Source organism: Taeniopygia guttata, chromosome 2 (assembly GCF_048771995.1).
Source record: "Taeniopygia guttata chromosome 2, bTaeGut7.mat, whole genome shotgun sequence".
Taxonomy (NCBI): domain Eukaryota; kingdom Metazoa; phylum Chordata; class Aves; order Passeriformes; family Estrildidae; genus Taeniopygia; species Taeniopygia guttata.
Window position 1 is genome coordinate 81,605,083 of NC_133026.1, and position 10,346 is coordinate 81,615,428.

Sequence of the window (10,346 nt, forward strand, 5' to 3'; positions counted from 1 at the left end):
TGGAAAACTCTCAGTAAAACTGACAGTTACTGTTCCAAGTGTGAAGACAAAAACGTGTTTCACATAAATCAGGAGCCAGAACTGAAAGTTTGGGAAAGAGAATAAGAACAGGGCTAGTACAGAGTGATACTGTTCTGTCAAATACTAGGAAACCCACTTGTTGTGTGAAAACAAACTACTTTTCATTATTCTTCAGTTCTACCATTGTAAATAAAAAAGCTTTATCCAAGTTGCAACTTCAGTAAAAGAAAGAACAGGAAATGCTTTGGATGCAGTGGTAAATTCAATCTCCCAAATCTGCTACTTCTATTTTGATAACACATTTCCACGTTTTTGTTGTTCTGTTTGGTTTTGTTTTTTTTTTTTTTTTTTAACATTATATCTGGTTCTGCTGCAGGATTCCAAGGCCTGGGCTTCAGTATGACTGGATTCACAGCAATGCAGTGAGTCTGTTTTGCAACATGTCATACCCTTTGTGTAAAGTGAAGGGCTACTTAAATAATAGGATCTCTCTTTGCATCTGGTCAAAGCAGATAACACTGCTATTTTTCAGGCACAGGCCAGCTGTTTTCTGCCTAGACTGTTTGCGTAGTCCTTGTGAATAGATGACAAAGTTTAGCCTGAGTGCACTTAAGTCAACAGGAAAAATGGATGCTGTCATGCTAAAACACTTCTTTGGGGGACTTCCCAATTCAAAGGTTGTATCTGCCTTTTTGATTGTAATAACTTTTGATGGATGACCTTGTCTGGATTTGTCTAATCGCTTTTATGAATTATATATATATTTGGGCAAGTATGGCTTTCTGGGGTGCTTTCTGGGGTAAAGAATTCTATAGTTTAATTACAGCTTTTGTGGAAGAAGTCCTTTGCTTGCTTCTGATCTGCAGCTTGATAATTTCTTTTGATGTTTACTATAGTTCTTATTGAAAATAGTGAATTATTCCCTATTCACCTTTTTAGGGCATCATGATATTATAGACTTTGTTATACTATCTCATGCAATTATTTCTTTTCTATATTGAATGATTCTAAATTCACCTAATCTCTACTTGTGTAAAAATTCTTAGATGCATTCGCTTTTTTGTCCTGTGCCCAGCATTTCCATTAAATAGATCCTGGATGGGAAGCTGTACATATTGAAAACTAGGAAAGCATTTGTCAAAAATTTACCCTGAGTAGGCAGTGTGTTGAGGTCAGTGAGTCTAGCATGGATAAGTTCTAGTTCTCCAGGCCTCAAGGAAATTTTTTTCTTCCTACAAAGCTTTCTTCGTTGACTTGAGTAGCTGCAATGAATCAGAACACGGTCTTGACAAAGCTGCCTTTTCTGCTGCACAGCCCAAGTCAGTTCAGTACCTACAGAAAGCAGAGATCACATTGCTGAAGTGTAAAGCTGTGACTGAAAAGGGTCTAAAAGAATTCTTACTAGAAGCTATCAAACCAAGGCTGTGAAGAGAAGGAATGCCAGGTCTAAGGAAAACTTTTGTCTGTTTGACTGTGGTGCATGCAAGTTTTAGATTTTTTTCCTCTTCCAATAGAAACTGCCCCAGAAGCTCCCTCAGAAAATGCATGTTGCATTCACAGGATGATATAGATTGGAAGAGACCTCTGCTGGTCTTCCATCAAGCCTTTTGCTTCAAGCAAGTGCACTACTAAGCTAAAACAGGTAGCTCAAAACCACATCCAAACAAGGACATCTTTGACATCTTTAATGATAGAAATTTCACTATCTCATTTGGCAAGCTGCTCCACTGCTAAAACAGCTTCACTGTGAATTTTTTTTTATAGTATCAGAACTGTGATATCTATTTAGTAACTTGTGTGATAACAGATTTGGAAGTTTAGAACTTTTTCAGAGGTCCATTTTAATTGTCCCAAAAGAGCGACTGGCAAGAAAAAAACAATTTTCCTCTTTTTTTGACTTAATCACTGAAAAGGCAGGCTCAACGAGTGGACTTTACACCTATTTTGATAGAGCTGAGTTATACTGGCCAGATATCTTAAGTCTTGTTCAGTCTTTCACCATTCTGTACCTTTGTCCTTTGGTGTTATTATCCTCTGGGCCACGACCTCTTCTTACTTAAGGCTCTCCTCTCATCTTTATGTAACTCTTTGTCATTTTATTCCCATTTCCCCACACCATTTGGATTTTTCCCAGGTTCACTCTCCCTGATGAGGCAATTATTCCCAGTTTTCTCTTGAAAGTTGGCTCTTGCACCATCAGTCTGGCCCAGTGTGCCCTAGGGCTGCGTCCCGCTCCGGTGGTTTCTCGCCAGCAGGAGGAGAGCAGCAGAGGCATCACCTCCTTTCCCAGCAAGGTGCTGCAGCACTGGGGCAGGAACCACAGGTGCATTTCCATTCAGTTCCTCAACTTCAAACTCGCTTCAGGTGGACTACTGAAAAAATTATCTGTCTTGGCATTTCAAGAGGAAAAATAAGAATTTTCTTCTAAAAAACAAAAACAAAAAAAAGTGTATAATTCATATTTGTAGGTTTGATTTGACTAGAACTTCCTCATCAAACTGTTACACTGTTTTCATGTGTTCACACATAATATTTATGTCCTAATATGCTACTTTGACATTTTGTCTTACTTAGATTTTAATTTTGAAACCTATCATCTCTCAAAATGGCATAAGGATTTTCCAGAATGACTAGGGGGCAGGGGATCTGTGAACCATACATCAGATACTTTATTTCTACCAAGGTCTTTATCCTAGAGAACAGATATGTTCTGCTAAAGCATTAGTTATGAGATCACAATAAAACAAATACTGTGTCTAAATAACAATCTCTATCTGGTTTCTAAGGACCTGTTGTGTATCAATTTGATATATGAAAATCTATCGTTAATTCAGTAATGTTATTATGCAGCTGACCCTGTGTGTTGAGAAGGAGCAGATCCCTCCTAGAGGATGCAGGTGTAGGGACTCCTTCCTGCCCACGGGACTGTTTGAGCCGCACAAATCCTAACAACAGCACAAAATTTCAGACAACAAATAGTTTAGAGACTTATGGAGAACCTAAAGCAAAACTGTCCTGGCTGGATGTACAGGGAGACTGGCTCTAGTGCATCCCTGCAGCAGCTTGCTTGCTTCACCCGCTACCCTACTTGCCATTGTTATATGAAGTTCTGACTGTTTCAACATTTAGTTCTGCCTGCCCGACTTTCTTACATAGTTATAGAAAGGACTATTTTGTCACCAGCAGGCACTAGTAATGGATCTTAACTCTTTCTTTTTGACAATTTTACGCTTTCTTATATATTAGAAAATCAATAGCTGAATTAAAAGTTCTAGTCAGTTTTCACTTTCTATAGTAGAATTTCAGAAAAGCTTTGAAAACTCTGAATTAAAATTTATATATTGATGAAAGAAGTTGATCAAGGAGTGTTGCTAAATTCAGACTGGCAGGGTTTCTCTTTTTTTGTTATTTCTGTCTCCTTTTTTGGCCTGAAAACCTCAGCACAATTTTTATAGCATATTTCAACCTGAAGTGCTACCCAGAGAGCAACAAACATAAAGCTCTTTTTTTCTGCTAGTGCTAAAATTTAATCAGCAATATACTAATGGAAATAGAGATACCATAACATAAAGTCTTTAAGTAATTTACAGAAGCAAATATTCCAAACAGAAGCTACTATTAGAGCGTGTGTATCACTAAATCATTGTGATTTGCTTGCACTTTGCCTTCAGAGTCATAGTCATAAAATCATGGAATCATTGAGTGGTTTTGTGTTGGAAGAGACCTCAAAGATCATCTAGACCGAGTCTCTTTGTCATGGGAAGGAAACCTTCCACTAGACCAAATTGATCAAGGGCCCATCTAGCCTAGCCTTAAACACCTCCAGGGATGGGACATCCGTAAGCTCTCTGGGCAAGTTCCAGTGCCTCACTACCCTCAGAGTGAAGAATTTATTTTACTATGAAATCCAAACCTACTCTCTTTTTGTTTGAAGCTGTTTCCCCTTGTCCTGTCACTCCATGCCCTTGTAAAAATTCCTTCTTTCTTTTAGGCTCCCTTCAGGTACTGTAGGGCTGCTACAAGCTCTCCCTGGAGCCTTCTCTTTTCCAGGCTGCACAGCCCCAACTCTCAGCCTGTGTTCATAGGAGAGGTGCTTCAGGCCTCTGATCATCTTTGAGACCTTCCTTTGACTCAATCCAGAGGTCCATGTACTTATGTTGAGGTCCCCAAGGCTGGACACAGGACTCCAGGTAGGGTATCACAAGACCAGAGAGGTGGAATCACCTCTGCTGATTATACTTTTTTTTTTTTTTTTTTTTTTAATGCAGCCCAGAATATGGTTCTCCACGAACCAAAATGCAGTTAGCATATTTAGCACTATGGCATAAGTCCACACGATAGTAGATCACTCCTGAGGTGTTTCCTGTAGTGAACCAGTTGGCTGATTTGGTATATAGCCACAGGTGTAGTAGGCTGTAAATCAGCTTTATTAATACCCAACTCTTCTGCCTTTTTATGGGGAAGAACAGCACTGGGCCCCAGGGGCCACCTGGGACATGAACAGATCAGTGAAGGGTCTTATGTGTGTCCATATTCTTTGCTTGTGGCTTCCCTGCAAGCAGCATCTCCAGGCACAACCAGAAAACAAGGCACAGAATTCTGGTTCTGCCAAGAAAAACCCCTCTCAGCAATGCTGTTTAATAGGGAAAGCTGGAAGTTGTTTATGCAAAAGTCTGGGATGCAGACCTCAGTTAAGTGTGCACACTTCCAGTGGCTCTCTGGCTGCTGTGTTGTATTAACCCTGGCCAGCAGCCAAACACCCACCCAATCCCTCACCCACTCCTCTCTCCCATGAGGCAGACAGCAGAAGGAAGGAAGGAAAGAAAACTCATGGATCAAGACACTATGATTTAATGACTGAAGTGAAAGCTGCACACATGAGCAGAATAGAAAGAGGAATTCATTCACTACATTTTTCTTTAATATCCCTAGCATTGTACTAGTTTCTAACCAGAAAACTTGAAGAACATTTCTCTTTTGAAGGGGTTTGGGTTTACAGGTACATACATTGAAATGTTTAATTTCATCCAAAATGCATGAATTGACAAAGATAGTTGGTATGCTCATAACTGTTTTCGCAAGTGAATTCTAAACTTAGGAGATTAAATAGTTCATGTGATGAAAACGCAGCAATTTTGTGATTCCTGCCTTGGGTACAGAACTGCTTTTCTTTACTTTCAACATAGAAAGATTTATCTAAAATTTTCTATGTTGAAAATAACGATTGAGTTCAAAATGTTGCAATGCACAAGGATTTTTAAATGATAAAATTTTTACTTGTTAATAGGCATAACTTGTGTATTTCAACTGTAATTAATGTTATATAAGGTCATCAAGGTTAGCTTTTTTTAATAATTCCTTCCATGTCTATTCCAAATTAAATTTTTATACTCAATTAATCAGTACATTGGAATGCTTCCAGATTAGAGGAAATATATGCATGCAAATAAAGCAACCTAAAATCCTAATTATTATCAGAATTGGTTTTTGCAGCATGCGAATGAATTTCATCTACCTTCTCTGCGCATTAGAAGTGAAAAAAAGATTTTTTTTTAATATATTTTAAAAAGTCACATGATCTGTTAATAGATCTGACAAGCTATTGGTTTGTCATGGCTGGTTCACTGTGACAGAAAACTTATTAAGTAAATTTTGTTGATGTAAGAATGGATAGAAATACTAATGCAGGGGATGAAGGAGCTAGGTGAGAGTGATGAAATATCAGAAAGTAATTATGAAAACCCACCTGTCTTTGGTTAGGATTAAAAGAAAGTCCTCTTAAATCTCCATAACTTTCTCCAGTTCTTGAGGTAAGGATAATCCATAAGGTGTTGTATTTCTCTAACATTTTACTCTTGTTAATCTGTGTTTTTCATTTTCTTTCATGGGTGATTTTATACTTGAAGGTATTATGTCTTATAACAATAGTTTAACAAGTGCAACTCACAGTTGTCTCCAAGAAAGAATTTTCTTTTTGCCTGAGTCATATTCCATTTTAATTTTTTTTTTTTTCTGCCTCTCTTTAGGGTCATGACTCTGGTAGATACATCTGTGGATGGGGAGCACTTCAAGGTCCTTGAAATGAAGAAATTAGTTTCTTGGAATGTAAAGAGTTGTGATTCAACCATCTTCAAACTAGAAAAGCATAGAAACCTAATGTTCCTCCTTCTTAAATGACAGCTGATAATTACGCCAAAATGCTACTTGCAGCATCAAAATCTAGTTGTGCGCTGAAAACCTTCTGAATACGTAGGACCTAGGTCTTGAGCATGCATAATTTTCTGTGTCCGTGGAGGCTTGAGCAGAACTGACCTTGGTTTAGAATCATGTCAAGTGCACAAGCCTTCCCCTCGCTCTCCAGATCAAGGCATGCTCAGGAGCCCAAGCTTATGTAGCCTGGGAATTCCAGTGTTCAAAATTAAGATGATTTGTGTAATTGTTCAAATCTGTTTGCAAAGTTAATTCATTCCCTGTTTGGACATTTAATCTTCTGGTTATCCACACAGCTCTGACTTGGACCAAGCCAGCTAATTCTTTCCTTGGGGAAACATGGGTGTTTTCTGCCAAGATGCTTTCTGCCACAGTCCTTGTTTTACAGTTTGGTCCCACATTGTCCTCTTCTTTGTTATGCAGTCTTCTAAGATACCCAATGATGTCTTCTGTGCTCGGAGCCTATGCCATGCGTGCTTGTCACTGGGCTGTGAAACATCAAGTCTGGCACGCTGCAGATTGCACTCCTGTTACATGTACTGCTGTACTTATTAATTGTGATAGGACCAGGGCAAAAAATCTTGTAATCCAGAGGGGACAGGAGTCAGCGTATGCATTTGCAAAGGAGTTGCTCTCAGCCAGAGCTCTGCTGTACCATGAGGCTGTGCTGGCAACCCTGTGAAAAGCCTGCTGGGCAGTTCAGCACTGCCAGTTCCCAGCACAGCACCAAACAATGCTACTTTAAACTTAAGAATTTAAAATGGCCTATTTGAAGATGCAGAACCACTGAACAGGCAAAAGCTGCAACTCTGCCATGTCTTGACTTTCAGCAAGCTGCATCAGCCCCTTTCCAAAATAGTTTCAAGTGCAAGCATGTATTTGTGAGATTCTCTACTTAAAAGGCTCAAAGGATTTTTTAGTCCTGGTCAGGACTAAATAACATGATAAAGGACATGATTAAAAGGATAGTTATGAGAAATTCTATCCCATCTGATCCAAGAACTGTGTTGTGCACACAGTGAAAATGGTATAAATGTAGACTGAATGTTTGAATTTAGCTGCAGACAATGAAGGAGAGCGTACACTGCAGGTACACTACACATGTACCTAGCTCTTATTATTTTTCTATATCAAAATGCTAGATATTGTTTAAACTCTTCTGAGAAAAACTAGGATATTTATCATTACTTATCCTTGTAATCTACAGTATGGATTCTGTTTGCCCATTTGCCTAATTTAATTCAATTTATACAACGCATCTGTTCTGCGACACACACTTCCCTATAGTGCTTACTTTTTTTTTTTTTTTAGTATTCAAAAAGTCTGTCAGGTCCCTGAAAGGACTGTTTTCCTTACCAACTGGAAACCATATCTAAGATTTTTGAATTTAATTTTTTAAATAGTTTTAAACATTTCCTTTTTATAGTTCCAAGTTCCCTCAATGTCTTTATTAGTTAACAGCCATGACATAAAATATATTTGAAATATTGTATTAACATGATATTTAACATTTAACCAATTTTGAAGGAATGGTATTTATCACCTGAACTGTAGGCACAAATATTTCAAATGTGAAAGAACTCCAAGGTCAAATCAAATATTTTGAAGAAGTTAAATGGTGAATGAATCATATCAGAGTTAAATGCAACTGTCTCAGAGGATGCTCCCATTATCATACACATTTTCATAAGACTATTACATCATTTTAGTAACTGAATTCCCATAGTGATTTAAGATAGTTTCTTCTGTCATTCCTCATGGTTAATTTAATCTATCAGGTTCCAAATTGTCTAGAATAGGAAAGAATCCAAAATATATGCTAAGCTATTTGTACCTAACTCAATTTCTATATTAATAAATCCCTCAGGTTTCACTGCAATTACAAACAATCTGTGAAGATGTTCTTCCAAAAAGGATAAAAATGTTCTGGAAAGATCATGAGGATATTTTGGTTTAAAGATTTAAATAATTTTTTTTCTTTTTTTGCCTAATATTTCACCATGGGCATGTCACCTACCAGAAAGCAATCAAGCTCACTTGATCAGGTATGCATCACTTGTCTATCAATGCTTCATAACAGACCATAAATACAGTTTTAGCTTATTACAGCTGCGATGCTCAACATATTGGCTTAAATCTCTCTGGGTGTCTCAGGTTATGAACTGAATGTGGGTACATGAACAGCCAGTTATTGCCTCTCGGATGATGTGTAGTGCCTTTGCTGAACTGCAGGAACCTGTTTTTACATGATTCTGCTCTGGGTTGCATTGCCTCATATTACAAGAGCATTTGTCATTTCAGTATCCATATAGGGCTTTCACAGGTATGATTTCTTCCTTCTGCTGCCTGTGGAGATCTCTCCTTAAAGCTTGGTGATATTCTCACTGAGTCCAGGTGATACACATATCACTTGGATTTTTTACTATTTTACATTTTTCTCTCTTTTTTTGGCTTTTACTTTCTGGTAGAAATGACTACTTCCCAGTAGCTCCTGTAAACCCATACTGAAACTGCAAAGCGCCTGTGCTCCCCTATGGTCCATGACATCTCATCTCAGAAACATCAGCTTTGAAGCAAGCCTTTCACCCTATTCTGAAACTGGCTCTTCAGCAAGCTGATGAAAATGGATTTTTCAAAAAGAGGTTTTGTGCTTGGCATCTTCTCTTGTCTTTCCACCAAACAAAACCCCTTCCAGAGGCCTACCAAGGGCCAAAATGCTCTACTGTTTGCAATTATTTCATTTGGAAAATGTGCAACCATGCTGTGTAGTTAGGAAAGTCAGGAATTTTACTAATTTTGGAGGCATCTATTGAAAGGTATTCTTCTAGAAATGGTGATGGATGAGCTTGGCAATCATAATTACTTCATAATTAGCACTGTTGATATTTTAGATTGGTATATTAGTCATTATTTTATGTGAGAAAAGGCCCAGTTGCATCTCTGAGATAGCATTTCAGACTGCTTCTTAAAAAGAGCTTTCAAAATTGAATAGGTATAGCCACAGATTTCCATGGTTCTTACTCAAAGAGCAAAGGAATTAATGAACTGGTATTTTAGCAATTAAGTGGACTGAAGATTATAAAAATTGGAAGCATTTTTCTAGCATTAGAACTAGCAAGGTACATGGTACAAAATTAGGCATGGTAAATGTTTTATCTGAGGAATCTGAGAAAGCAGATTTTACAGGAAGATGATCTCAGAGAGGAGGCTAAAGTCAGCTTTGCTCTTCATTGATATGAAAAGTCCAGGAAATTTTCAGACTTTCCTCTAAGAAAAAGCTACTTTGCAAAGATAATTAATTCAATACATGGGTGGTGATGATCCACAGAAATGACTGCACAAATCAATAGAGAAGTTTTAAGGAAATGGTTCAATACTTAGGGAAACCATGAAAAATTAATGAAAAAAAATTCATTCACTTTCTCCCTTATTACCATTTAGATGAGCTCAAAGCGAGCAGTTAGCACAATAAAATATGATTACGTTTTAAACTATTCAAAAAGACCTGAATAAAAGGCAGTGTCTAAGTATCACATCTCAAAGTATTTAGAATGCAATTTTTTTTCTGTGAATTCATTAAATATTATGTCTGAATAATAGATATTTTAGTGATGAGAAAAGATTATAAACGTGCTAAAGATTAATTTCCACTTTGGCTAAATGAGAAATCTTTTCTTTGACTTGTGCAGCAGTAGCAATGTCAGAACTCAAGTTTTCATCAAACTATCACAATACATGACACAGAGATGAAAGGTCCTTTTGCTTGATTGCATACAGTTCTGAGGTTATTTTAGATTTCATTTCTTTAAAAACAATACATTTCCAGGTCTTACAATCACATCAAAAAGGTATTGAAAATATTGTCTAAAATCAAAGAGCAATTAACAGAGAGAGAAAAGCTAGAGCCTATATAACACAGCGGAGCTCTCCCCTATTATGATACACTTCATAACAGCAGATGTTATGGTAATACCATACCTGTGAGGCCACTCTCATTCCCTTTGAAAGGCTGTGATGATCAGAGAAGTTTCTTGAGACACCAAGACAGCAAATGTCACTCCAGTCACACAGAAAGCAGCAAGAAAGCCCAGGGAGATACAGACCTGTCAGTCTCA

At 37.6% G+C, this 10,346-nt stretch overlaps 1 long non-coding RNA gene across 1 annotated transcript; it reads right to left on the reverse strand.

The window, feature by feature from the left end:
* Positions 1-1,022: 1,022 nt before the first annotated feature.
* Positions 1,023-9,897, reverse strand: LOC140682371 (uncharacterized). The gene is made up of 2 exons (XR_012054001.1): positions 5,768-9,897; positions 1,023-1,353 (listed from the first exon to the last, which is right to left on the reverse strand). It is a non-coding gene; the product is annotated as an uncharacterized lncRNA (long non-coding RNA).
* Positions 9,898-10,346: the final 449 nt, after the last annotated feature.